General features: G+C 39.3%; 1 pseudogene; it reads left to right on the top strand.

Annotated features, from left to right (window-relative positions):
* The window catches only part of LOC106149177, a 40,235-nt pseudogene extending 34,245 nt beyond the window's left edge, over positions 1 to 5,990 (top strand).
* The last annotated feature ends 6,950 nt before the right edge of the window (positions 5,991 to 12,940 follow it).

Raw genomic sequence — 12,940 nt, 5'->3', positions numbered from 1 at the left:
AACTCTTTCCCTGAGAATTGAAAGTGTGTCAGACACACACACACACACACACACACACACACACACACACAGCACTTCAGCAAAGGGTACAAGATACACTCTTCAGTACATTAAGGAAACCAATAATTAGCTGACTACTAAGCTAATCAAGCAGAGACTTTAGTGACCACATACAGCAACACCAACAAGACACACACTTTACAGAATTAGTTTGGAAAGTTACTAACCAAATAGACAGCAAACAGACCAACAACCACTGGGGAGGGAAGGAACCTGATTTGCAGAGTTGTCATGGTAGAGTATTTTAAATATTGTACTCAATTTTCAACAGCAAAAATAAAAACAAAAACAAAATCACAAGACACGCAAAGAAATAGGAAAGTATGGCTGATATGGGGGGAAGTAGTCTATTAAAACTATCCCTGAGGGAACACAAATGTTAGACTGCCCCCCAAAAAACTTTAAATCAACTACTATAAATATGTACAAAGAGCTAAAGGAAATCACGGCTAAACAATTAAGAGAAAGCATGAGAAGAATGTTTCTTCAAATTAAAAAGTTAATTAAAAGGCAGTGATTATTTGAAAATGAACTAAATAAACTGAGCACCATGGTGTATACCATGGGCACATGTTGTCCCCATTACCCGGGAGACTAAAACAGGAGGGCAGCTTAAACTCAGGACTTTGAGGTCAACCTGGGCAATATGGTAAGACCAGACAGAGAGAGAGAGACACAGAGAGACACAGAGAGCGAGAGAGGAAGGAAGGAATAAAGGAAGGAAGGAAGGAAGGAAGGAAGGAAGGAAGGAAGGAAGGAAGGGAAGGAGGGAGGGAAGAAGGGAAGAAGGAAGGGTGCAAGAAAGAAAGAGCAAGAGAGAAAAAGGGAGGGAGAGAAAGGAGGAGGGAAAGAGGATAGAGGAAGAAAGGAAGAAGAAATTGTAAAATTGAAAAGTAACTAACTGAAATGAAAATTTTGCTAAAGTGACTCAATAGCAAATTTAAACTGGCAGGAGAGATAATCAATTAATTTGGACGTAGGTTAGTTCAGATGATCCAGTCAAAGAACAGAAAGAAAAATAACGTGAAGAAAATCAGTAGATTATGGGACCCCAGTCTGCTCCTCACTCTGGGTTTCTACCCCAAGGTAAGAGGTTTTACTCTACCAAATGCTCCCACCACGTGCTGCCTCACCTCGCTCCCAGAGCAATGGAGCCAACTGATCATGAACTGGAACCTCCAAACCTATGAGGCAAAATTAGCATTTTCTCCTTATAAATTGGTTGATAATCCTAAGTATTTGTAACTGAAAGCTAACAGAATTTATCACCAAGTAGTCTATGTTTTTATCCTATTATAATTTGCTTCTGATTTATTATTAATGCAAACACATAAAATTCACTTTTTCGTTTTTGTTGTGTTTTGTAATTCTTTGAATTTCAGGCTGGCCTTGAACTCACTATGTAGTCCAGGCTGGCCTTGAACTTGCAGCAATCCTACCTCAGCATCCTGAGTGCTAGGTTCATAGGCATGCACCACCACCACCATGCCTGGCTGAAATTCATTTTTTATGTTGACCTTAAATCCTACAACTTTAGTAAATTTACTTATTATGAACAGCAGGGTTTTTTTGGTAGAGTTTTTGCCTTGGCAGATGAGGCCAAAATCTATAAAATTAACACATATTATTAGTGCAAAAATAAATTGTATTTGAAAATGAAAATTGCTGACATCTTTTTGGAAAGCCTTTTGATAACGTCTATTAAAATTTGAATTTGTGTGTGTGTGTGTGTGTGTGTGTGTGTGTGTGTTTGTAAATTCAGTAATCTCACTGCTAGGAATCTGTTTCCAGAGCCAGTAGAAAGACATATGTGCAGTGATGTTGATTGCAGTCTTCCTTTGTAATAGCAGAAATCTGGAAACAGAAGGAATGATTCCCACTAGGTCAGTGGTGAGCTGATGTTATGCTACCCTTTGTTTAAACTGGCTTGAATGGATTTCTCAAAGTAAAAAGAAAAATCTATTTTAGAAAAGGACTATATAGTGTATCAATATCATCTCATTTTCAGAACTGAACATATAAATGCTGAAAATCACAAATGTTTAGCAAGTTCTTCCCGTTTAATAGACTCTCCTAAGCTTTGTCTTGTTGGGAGAAGCACACGCAGTCTGCATAGTCCATTATTTCTTTTCATACTTCATGGCAGGCATGCAGATGTAGCTACTTAATTTTTTCATTCGATTTGCTAGATCCTTTTTGTATCTTATTCAACACAACCCAATCATACGCAGTAATATATTCATTTAAACTCTACTCAAAGCAATGTTGGAGATGTAAACTGGAGGTGTGGCTCAGTCATAGTGTACTTGTGTACAACATGCAACACCCTGGATTCCATACCCAGCACTGGAAAAAAAAATCTATTTTGTCTATTCTTTTATTTTCATTGTTATACAGTATATACTTTTCTGGCCTTGAGAAAAATGCTCAAACACTTTTGCTTAAAAGTAAAGTAAATTACAAAAGTGTTATGACTAGATCTTCTGCAAGGCCGTCAACAGCACACCATGGCTATCTTCACAAAGCTTGACACATGAGAGGGATGATTTATAGCACATTCTTGGAACATGCTAGCATCTATCTGGAGGACCTAGCACAGAGAACACATGTGTGCACTCACATAAAAGAAACCCAACAAAACAAGCTAGTTTTGCAAAGTCATTAACTGCAGAGAATATGGTTTATGCTCTTGTAGAGAACCGTTTAAAACATTAGTGAAGAGGAAAGCCAGAAGCAGTGACAGTACTTCCCACAGAGCTGCCAGCTGGTACCACTCCTCAGGCTCAGAGAGGAGCACCCAGCATGCACCGGGAAAATAGGCTGGTTATGTCTTTCTCTTTCTGTTTTTTAAAATCTATACTTACTTTGAAAACCCTTTTTAATTTACATACTTTTTGCCTAATGCACTTACTTAAATATCTTTATTCTGTTATGATGTCTTGAATTTCTACAGCTGAACTCAGCTCTCAAATGCTTTACTCCTTTTTCCCATCTTTTATCATCAGCCAAAGAGTTCATCTAAGAATAAATTGCAAGTTAGAACTAAGTACATGCTTCATAAGCAAGTAACTTCCTCAACAATCCCAGGCTACCAGGTATTCTTATAAGTGCACAAATTATTAGAAATACCTATTGGAGTAATATGCAAGGTAACCCTTCAGCCTAGCTATTGAAGCTGTTACGTGGCTTCTGCCGTGAAGGAATTCTACAATAATAATTTCATTCGGTTACGACTGTTGTGGATGTACATTCTGGATTTTAAAGTCTCAAATATAATCATAGTCAGTCATTATCAGAGGCGCTACTTAAATATTCCATCAGCAGGAACCTAGTGAGGAGAACTCCCACCTGACTACCATAGGCTCTCAAAAACTTCAGCAATTCAGGGCTGGGGATATAGCTCAGTGGCACAAGCGCCTGCCTGGCAAGTGCAAGGTCCTGAGTTCAATCCCCAGTACCGCAAAAAAAAAAAAAAAAAAAGAAAAAGAAAACAAAGTGATGTACCTTAGCTGGGGATTTAGCTCAGTGGCACAGCGCCTACCTAACAAGTGCAAGGTTGTGAGTTCAATTCCTGGTACCAGAAAAAACAAAAACCTTAGCAATCTTTATAATGTCCACCTGTGCTGCTCCCACATTTAAGTACCACAGCCAGCTACTATCAATAAATACAGGAGTCTAAAAATGAAAGCCCTTAAGTATACTATAGATGTTTTTTAAACCTTCTAAATTCTTCATCCATTCAGAAGTCCCAAATATTTACTGAAATCAATGTATTTTGTCTATAATGTAATAAATATTAAAACAATATAATTAAAACAATATAATTAAAGGTAGTGCTTACAATATTGGTCACATATAAGAATCTATGATTTGGAAGCCAGTATGGTAGCGCACTCCTGTAATCCCAGCACTTGGGAGGCTGAGGCAGGAGGATCGTCGTGAGTTTGAGACCAGCCTGGGCTACAAAGTGAGTTTCAGACCAGCCTGAACTGCATAGCAAGACCCTGTCTCAAAAAGACAAAAAAAAAAAGAATCTATGACTTGGAGAAGAACGGCAAAGAGTGAAAGAAAAAAGAGACAGACAGACAGACAGGAATGGCAAAGAGGGAGAGAAAAAAGAGACAGACAGACAGACTGATGGCAGTTTCTGAAATTCAACCCAGACTCTACCCAGGGTATTGAGAATGAAGTTATGCACGTTACAGATTTAAAGCAAGGTACTTCTAAAAATTACATATATTGAACATATTTTGCCAAGAAAATTCTAAGTAAGAACCAGAATCTATGTTTTTGACTTTGGGCTATCCAAATGTTCTATCTAGGGTAAATAAAAAGTGAGAGCTGATGATTATAGCTCAGTTTTTAAAAAAGCAACCTCGGTTTATGTCTTCGAGTCAAACTACGAACTCCTGCTCTTCCCAACTGACATTGGGCTTCAAAATTACTGTGAATTTATGTAAAAATTGAATCAAATTTCCTTTGAGTGCTAGCTCCTAGAAGAATATTTTGGTAGATCGTCTATATGAAAGTAAATATACCTGTCTGTCATCAAATATTAGAAAAAACAGCAACATGACAGATGTTGTGTTTATTTGGATAGATAATAGATAATGTGTTTATTTAATATTTAGAATACATTAAAACTTAGGCTTTTGGCTTAGCCCTAAGAGATCTGAGCCAATTCCAAGAAGCTCTACTTTACCATTTGCTGGGGCCAGGCAAGGAGATTTGACATCCCTAGCACATATTGTACTGGGGTTATTGATGGCTATAAAAAAAGTCAATATACTGATGGGTGGATAAATATATTGATGAATAGATAGATGAATGTATTACCATGCATTGACTCTGGGGGTGAACTGATTAAGATAGATTAATTTAAGCTGATTCTTTCAAGGACTTCTGTATCACAACCAGACCATAGAAAGACAATTTCAACTGCTTTCCCTTTGCTTTCACACAAACTAGCTTTCTCATGTGTTTTCTGTTTTTGTTGATGTAATAATTTCCCCCAGATCGACAGGGTTCTAAATTTATTATGAATTTGCTGAAATCTCTGAACCTCATGTTTCTATATTACACAACTTATGTCAGTTTATACTGTTGTGGTTATACATTCTGTATTTTAAAGTCTCAAAGGTAATCATAGTCATTATCAGAGGCCCTACTTAAATATTCCATCAGCAGGAACTCAGTGAGAATAACTCTCACTTAACTATCACAGGCTCTCAGAAGCCATGATCAATCTTTATATTTCCCATCTTTGCTACCCAGAGAGGGGGATTGCATTCAGCATTGCCCTGGATTCTCATCACAACTAAAAGGGAAACTTTCACAATCTCTGGAAAATGAAGGCAAGGAATGTCCTCAGATTTTTCACGGTGAGAGCCTGCTCAGGTAGCACCAGCCTTGATTTCCAGATGGAGCAATACACCCTCAAAAGGAAAAGTGATGCCATCTACATCACAAAGCTGAAGAGAACCTGGGAGAAGCTTCTGCTGGTATCATTGTAGCCACTGCGAACCCTGCTGAAGTCATTGACATGTTCTGCAGGGATCCTGGCCAACGGGATGTGCTAAAGTTTGCTGTTGCCATTGGAACCATTCCCACTGCTGGCCACTTCACTCCTGGGACCTACACTGACCAAACTGGAACATCTTTCTGTGAGCCATATCTTCTGGAGGTCACTGGTCCCAAACTGATCACTGGCCTCTCACAGAGATGTCTTATGTTAGCCTGCCTACGCTTGTTCATACAACACAGATTCTCTGTGCTAGGTGGCCATTGCCATCCTGTGTGACAAGGAAGCTCACTCGATGGCTCTGATGTGGTGGATTCTGGCCTAGGAATCTCTACGTACATGTGGTACCATCTCCCATGTACACCCCTGGGATGTTATGCCTGATCTCCACTTCTACAGAGATTTCTAAGAAATTATTGGTGTTTTTATTCTTTTTAAAATGGAGAGAGAGAGAGAGAGAGAGAGACTGAAAAGGAAGAGCACGGAGCCACTGAACAGCTGTGAAGATGGAAGAACTTCATGGTAAATGGATGCCTCCCATTCCTGAACTGTGCTCTGCCCAACCCAAGGTTGCTAACTGGTCTGAGAAGGTGGGCAGGGGCCCTCTGCACCTGTTCAGAAGTCTCAGGTGAAGACCGGTGCCCCCAGCCACCACTGAACACTGAGCTGCAGCTCCATGAATGGTAAAAACAAGTAGTGTTTAATTGAGTAGTGTTAAATTGCTCTTCCACAAAACAAGCGTAAGGTTGATGGAAAATAAAAATTTTATTTTGAATACCATCAGAGAGGTTACTTTATTGTTGAAACTAGGGAAAAATAGCCTGAGATTTGGAAAGAATGGCTGAATCATTTCTCCTAAGTTTGTTCCCATGATAACTAGATGAGAAGAAGGTGGAAGAAGAGCAGGAAGAGGAGGAGAGACAAAGGGAGGAAGAGAACTCAGGGAGACAAAAGCACTACTTTAGCATAATAGAAAGAAGGCAGGTAACCAGGCATGGTGGTATATCCCTGTAATCCCAGCACTCTGGGAGGAGGATAGTAAGTTTATACCCAGCATGGGCAACTTAGTGGCTTAGCAAGACATTATCTCAAAATAAAAACTAAAAGGGCAGTGAGCCTAGAGATATAGTTTAGTGCAAAGACCCTGTGTTCCATCTCTAGTAACATACATAAAAACACACACACACACACACACACACACACACACAGTGATGCAGGCTCACAGACACAAATCCCAGGTTCTGCATGGGGTGATTGCATTGTGTTAAATTACTTTATATCACTTCTCTTCAGCTTCCTTATGTATAAAATGGAGATGATACCTCCTCTATGGCATCACATGAGAATTACGGCATGATAGTTGAACTATAACTCTTTTTAAATGGTACATACTCGATATATGACATTTTTAGTATTAGGAGGGTTTTTTCCTGTTCATGATATGAATAGTTGTTAAGTACCAGCCAGAGCATTTATGGTGATGTTAATCAGCTTTTTGTTACTGTAACAAAATACCTGAGATAACCAACTTTAAAGCAAGGTTTATCTCTGTTTTGGTGGTTTGAGTTCATGGTTGCTTGGCCCTGTTGCATTGGGTCAGCTGTGGCACAGAACATCATGGTAGGAACAGGTGGCATGGGAGGCCTGTTTACCTCATGGCGGCCAGCTAGCAAAGAGAGAAACAGTCAGGGACCCAGTTTCCCTCCAAGAGCATGCTTGCAGTGACCTAACTCCCTTCTACTAAATCCCACCTCTTAAAACTTCCACCACCTCCCAGTAGAGCCACAGGCTAGGAACCAAACCTTCAACACATGGGCCTTTGAGGTTCATTCAAAATCCAAAATATAGTAGAAGACCATTCGGTTTCTATAGGGATCGCTTGGACCTAGGAATTAACACATGTAGCCTTCTAATCCCTTTATGAAACTCAGTGAAAAGTAAACAGCTGGGGATTCTGAGGATAAACAATTAGGACAGTGATGACCAAATCAACACAGCTGTAGCACATGGTGCCAGATGGCTGAGGATGACCATCCTTGCCCTTTCCAATTCACAAATCCTAGAACCTTTCACCCCTAATGTGAGCTTTGTGTCTGAAGCCATTGTGTTCTTTCACAACAGGTCCTACTTCGTGTATCCACAGTGATTCTCGTCAAACTGGACTTGGGTCATACTCCCTTGTTACATCACCCGCTCCTTGCCCACCCCCAGCAAGCACCTTTAGTATGCATTAGAGTTACGTTTTATTGCTGAAAGAAAAATGTGCTGACATTCTATATACAATTGCATTCAAAACCTGGGTTCTGCCACTTTAAAAGTGATCATGTGGTTGTGTTGTTTTCTTCCCTGGAGGGACTTTTACCTCTGCAAACCATATGGCAAAGGGGCCTGATGGAACACAAGTCACAGTATACATGGGAACAAACACACATGAAGGTGGACAGAGTCACAGCAACTCCAGGGGTTGGCAGTTTCTGGGCTGCTAAAGTAGAATGCTTTTTTCCCTTTACCTAGGTAAACCACAGCTACTTGTGTGGTTGGTTGTGTAGCGAAAGGCCACCACTCTCCTATCACATGATCTCACAGAGAGCTGGAGCTCTTCCAGTGAGCAGGTGTTAACGGTCCCTGAAAACCATCCTTTTAAAAGAGATTGCAGAGGGGTCAAAAAGATCCAAGAGCGATATGCTTTTGAAATTGAAAGAAACCTACGTCTTCCAGGAAATTGCTATCAAAGTCAACAGAGATTCCAGTACACAAGCAGAATACAATTAATTATCCACCATCAGTCTCTACCGAGCTCCTACTGTGTGCTGAGGCTGATCCACTTGCACGTCTGGACAGTAATCTTGTTGTTCCTGTAAGTCGCAGGTAGCAATCACTATCTTAGAAAACCCCTTGCTTCCTTTCTTTCTTTCCTTGCTTCCTTCCCTAACTCAAATCCATCCTCCTTTCACACACTCTGACAGTACTGCCTCTCTTTCACAGCTCTTAACCATGGCTGTCTATTACATTATTTATGTTATTCTTTGATTAACATCTGTCTCTTCCACTAAGCTATAAATACCAGGAGGACAAGGGCTGTATCTGACTTTGTTCTCCACTGTATCCACAGCGCCTCGAAGGCACTCATATTTGTCAACAAACACAGGTCTTTATATTGCCTGCAGTCATATATGCTCTGGCAGTAATAACTCAGCTGATGTGGCATAGAGTCAGCTGAGATAAAATGAGTAAAGATTAATTTGAGACATAAATCACCTCAGTTGTGAACTAGTAAGCCAGCTCTCCAAACAAACAAATAAATAGATTGATTTACTTGTATTGTTAGCCAGATTCCACAGTCTCAATATTCCCACCATAGCCGACTTCAAACTGCCAAAATAAAGTCACAGAACCGGAGGTGGGAGGAAATACACACAATCAGCTCCCACGAGCCAGTCTGAACCAGCACTAGCATACCACTGCCTCCCACCCACGGGTTTTCTTGAATATTGCACCTCTGCCGCAGTTTATCATAACTGTAGACACAAAAGCAGCCTACACCACCTTTTATCTTGTGGTAGCATGTCATTAAGGACCCCATGAAATAAAGTCTCAAGCCAGTGAGTCACCAGGAAAAGCCAACCTCGTTGGGAATTAAATGTGTTTCTTTTTAATCTGCAACAGGATTAAAGTTATAGCTTAATCCTGCTTGGTAGAATACACATTCATATCTGAACTCATGAGGAAAAAAATGACCTAGGAATATTGGCTCTTATTTTAGCATTTTATATGTGAATAAAATAAAGTTTATTCTGTATTGACTGGGTAGCTAAAAGTTCAGCTTAATATGGAGCTACAAAACGAAGACTTGAAAGGCTTCACATAAGAATTTTTTCCAGTGCTAAATATTGAGCCCAAGGCTCTGCACATGCTAGGCAAGCACTCTGCCACTGAGTTGTACCTCTGCCCTCTTTTTTTTTGTTTGTTTTTTGGTTTTTTGGTTTTTCTCCGGTACCGGGAACCGAACTCATGACCTTGCGCTTGCCAGGCAGGCGCTTTTGCCGCCGAGCTAAATCCCCAGCACCCCCCTCTGCCCTCTTAATAGGAATTTTTATGCCCTAGTCTCTATCCCTTCTACCATTAGAGGCATTGACTCTTGATTTTTTTTTTTTTTAAATCCTTGTTAGGGCTTCCAAGCCATTGTTACAGTAAGTATTCTGCATGATCAATTGCCATTTGGATCCTTTATTAGCCAACACTCACTATAAATGAGAGTAAGAAACAACAGAAACAGGTTGGTGGACCCAAAAATATTGGAGAAGAGGTTTGTAAGGGGAATTAGAAATTTGCATTAACAATCTGTTTTAATTGGTTATGGTGGCACAGGCCTGAAATCCTAGTACTTGGGAGTCCAAGGCAGGAGGATTACCCGAGTTTGAGGCCAGCCTGGGCTACACAGTGAGTTCAAGTCCAGCCTGAATTACACAGGGAGATCTCATGTCAAAAAAAAAAAAAATTATCTGTTTTACATTATTTTACCTATTTATGCCAAATCTAGCCAGCTACTTCTCTTTAAGTTTTTGTAATGAGTAATATTTTATTTTGCAGTCATGTGTTTATGCTAACATTTATGGAGCATTTACATTTAATTAAAAAAAAATTTTGCTGGGGATATATAGCTCAGCGGCACAGTGCCTGTCTGGCAAGTGCAAGGTCCTGAGTTTGATTCCCAGTACCAAAAAAAAAAAGATAAAAAAATCTATAGAGGTTAGACATCTAGATTTAAAAGATGGTTGGTTAGCTTTAGTCAAAACTAATATTGATTTTTTAAATAAGATATTGATTTTTTTAAAATAAAAGAACCAGAATCTAATCATCAAATTGACTACTTTTTTTTAATACTGCGAATTGAACCTGGGAGCACTCTACCACTGAGCTACATCCCTAATACTTTCTTTAAAAAAATTTTTTTTAATTTTCAGACAAATTCTATCTATGTCACCCAGGCAGGACTCAAACTTGCAATCCTCCTGTGCTAAGATTACAGAAGTGGACTACCACACCCAGCTTGACTATTATTTTCTTAAAAACCCTTGCTTTAGGAACTTCTATAAAGTATTATAGGACCTTCTATAAGTATTATAATGTATCTAACATCTATCAGAACCTTTGGCAACTTGGCCAATCTTTGACATTGGAGATTTGCTGTTGCTGGATATAGCCAACATCATAAGAAGACAAGTCTTTACTCTAGCATGGGTGTTAGTTAACCTGGAGAAAGAAGACTGGAATAAGTGAGGTCCAGCTCCCAGGACTAGGATGTATCCCCTGGCACATTCAATATGTATCACAATTCAAAATCTCTTAAGCAGTTTTGCCAAAAGTAGCTACTCAAAACACTTTTGAATTAGCTACAAATATATGAAATGAGACCGCTGTGAAAGATCTTAAGATTTAGCACATATTATATAATAGGCATGAGACTGAAGCAGCATTGAGGGCAGCTGTGACAAGAGTCTTTGATGTTGACAGAACAGCAAACTGGAAAATATTCATTCATCCTTCAGAACCTCAAATCCACCCACACTGGAAAATGTCACTAACGTACTCCTGCCCAGGAATAACACACACCCCAGCTTATAAACCTTGTCTTGTTCTTTTATCCTTTCAGTAGAAAGAGGTCAAAGGGCAAAGAAAGGGCAATTTATAATTCTATCAGAGCACATTGAAATACATTAGTACCTAACTGGGCAAAAAACTAATTCAGACACTAAGACTTTAAGAAGTGACATGACTCAGATTTTAAACTAGGTAGAAAATCATTGTCCCTCTGATAAGCTACATCTTTATCAGGAGAGCCTCTTGGATTTGAAATTACTTTATTTCCATTTCAAGGAATTGGACCATCTTCCTTTCACTTAGCTGTAATTCTTGGCTTGCAGTAAAATCTTCTTCATGTATCTCACTAATAAGATTTAGAATATGGTAACATCTACTTTATGATAATTTCCTTTGGGGGTGCATAAAGAACTGGTTGATGTTTTGAAAGAAAATATGTACCAATGTGGAAATAGAGTAAAAGTCTCCATAGATGTCTGAATCCAATCTTTGGAACCTGACACTATGTTAGTTTACATGGAAAAGGAGAATCTGCAGATGCGATTAAGGTTGAGGACCTTGACAGCTACATTAAAACTTCCACCTTACCCACAATGACACAATGACTATAGAATGGTAAGATGCACTCCAATTTCAGAAATCTTATCATGTAATGTTCTCATTTATTGTTTTTTATTGAGTGTGTGTATGTGTATGTATGTGTATTTTGTTGGAGATAGAACCCAGGGCCTCACATATGCTAGACAAGTGCTCTACCACTGAGCTACATCCCCAGCCCACATTCTTCCTTTCAAGAACACCCCATGTAGGAAATATGTAAAGTTTCTCATAGAAACAATGGCCTAAAGATTACACCCATGTATGGTAGTCTCGTTCATTAGAGGTGGAGTTTCTTTGATTGTTAAAAAAATTATACATTTAAATAAAACAAATTTTAAGAGCAAAAGAAATTGTGAACAAGTAGAATCTATGGACCAATACAAGACAGGGACTGGCCTCTCTGGGTCCACTCACCCCTTGCCATTTGCTGTGCTTATTGGCTTTATGTGCCTTGGCTTAACCATCAATTTCATCTTTTGTAGACAGAAAACAATGTCCACTCCACAGGTTCATCATCAGGGCCTTGGCACCCTCTTTGCCTCTGTCCTGTCCTCCTCCATTTATGTCTGGTAGGCCCCAAATCTTTCCATGTCTATTTCTCTTTCCCACTGTGCATTCCACATTCTAATGCTCAATTATTTTAATAGTCTTCTAATGATTCTAACCCTGGCTGCTGTTACTTCCCTCTAAAATACAGTCTTATCCTCATCTTTCCTGGTAGACAACCTCCCCCCAGACTTTTAATCATTCCTAATTTTGACTTAAAAGTGTAAACCTCTTGGCCAGCTACCCCAGGCCCAGAGCAATACTGCTCCCTTTCAAACATGCCATAAACCCAGTGTGTCTTTATAAGACCATTCCCTTTCTCTCGGTCCTCGAGGAAACCTTTATGAACAAACCTAGTCCTTGATGGTTGCTCTGACCCCTGTGTCACTTGTCTGCTGTATCTTTGGTCTTTTAACATATCCATGTGCCCTAAGTCATACTAGGTGACCATTGTTAATGATCATAGAAATCTTCTCAAGCTTAGTATTATCCCTTGACAATATGCTTGCCTCTATATTGGCAATTCACTATTTCACTTGAAATAATTGCATTCCTTTCAGTGTAATTTATCCAAGTCCTATTCACCACCTTTTTTTTTTTTTTTTTTTTTTT

This window comes from Chinchilla lanigera, unplaced genomic scaffold (assembly GCF_000276665.1).
Source record: "Chinchilla lanigera isolate Chin_1 unplaced genomic scaffold, ChiLan1.0 scaffold00038, whole genome shotgun sequence".
Taxonomy (NCBI): domain Eukaryota; kingdom Metazoa; phylum Chordata; class Mammalia; order Rodentia; family Chinchillidae; genus Chinchilla; species Chinchilla lanigera.
The sequence above is the reverse complement of the archived record's forward strand: the minus strand, read 5'-3'. Positions and strand labels throughout refer to the sequence as shown.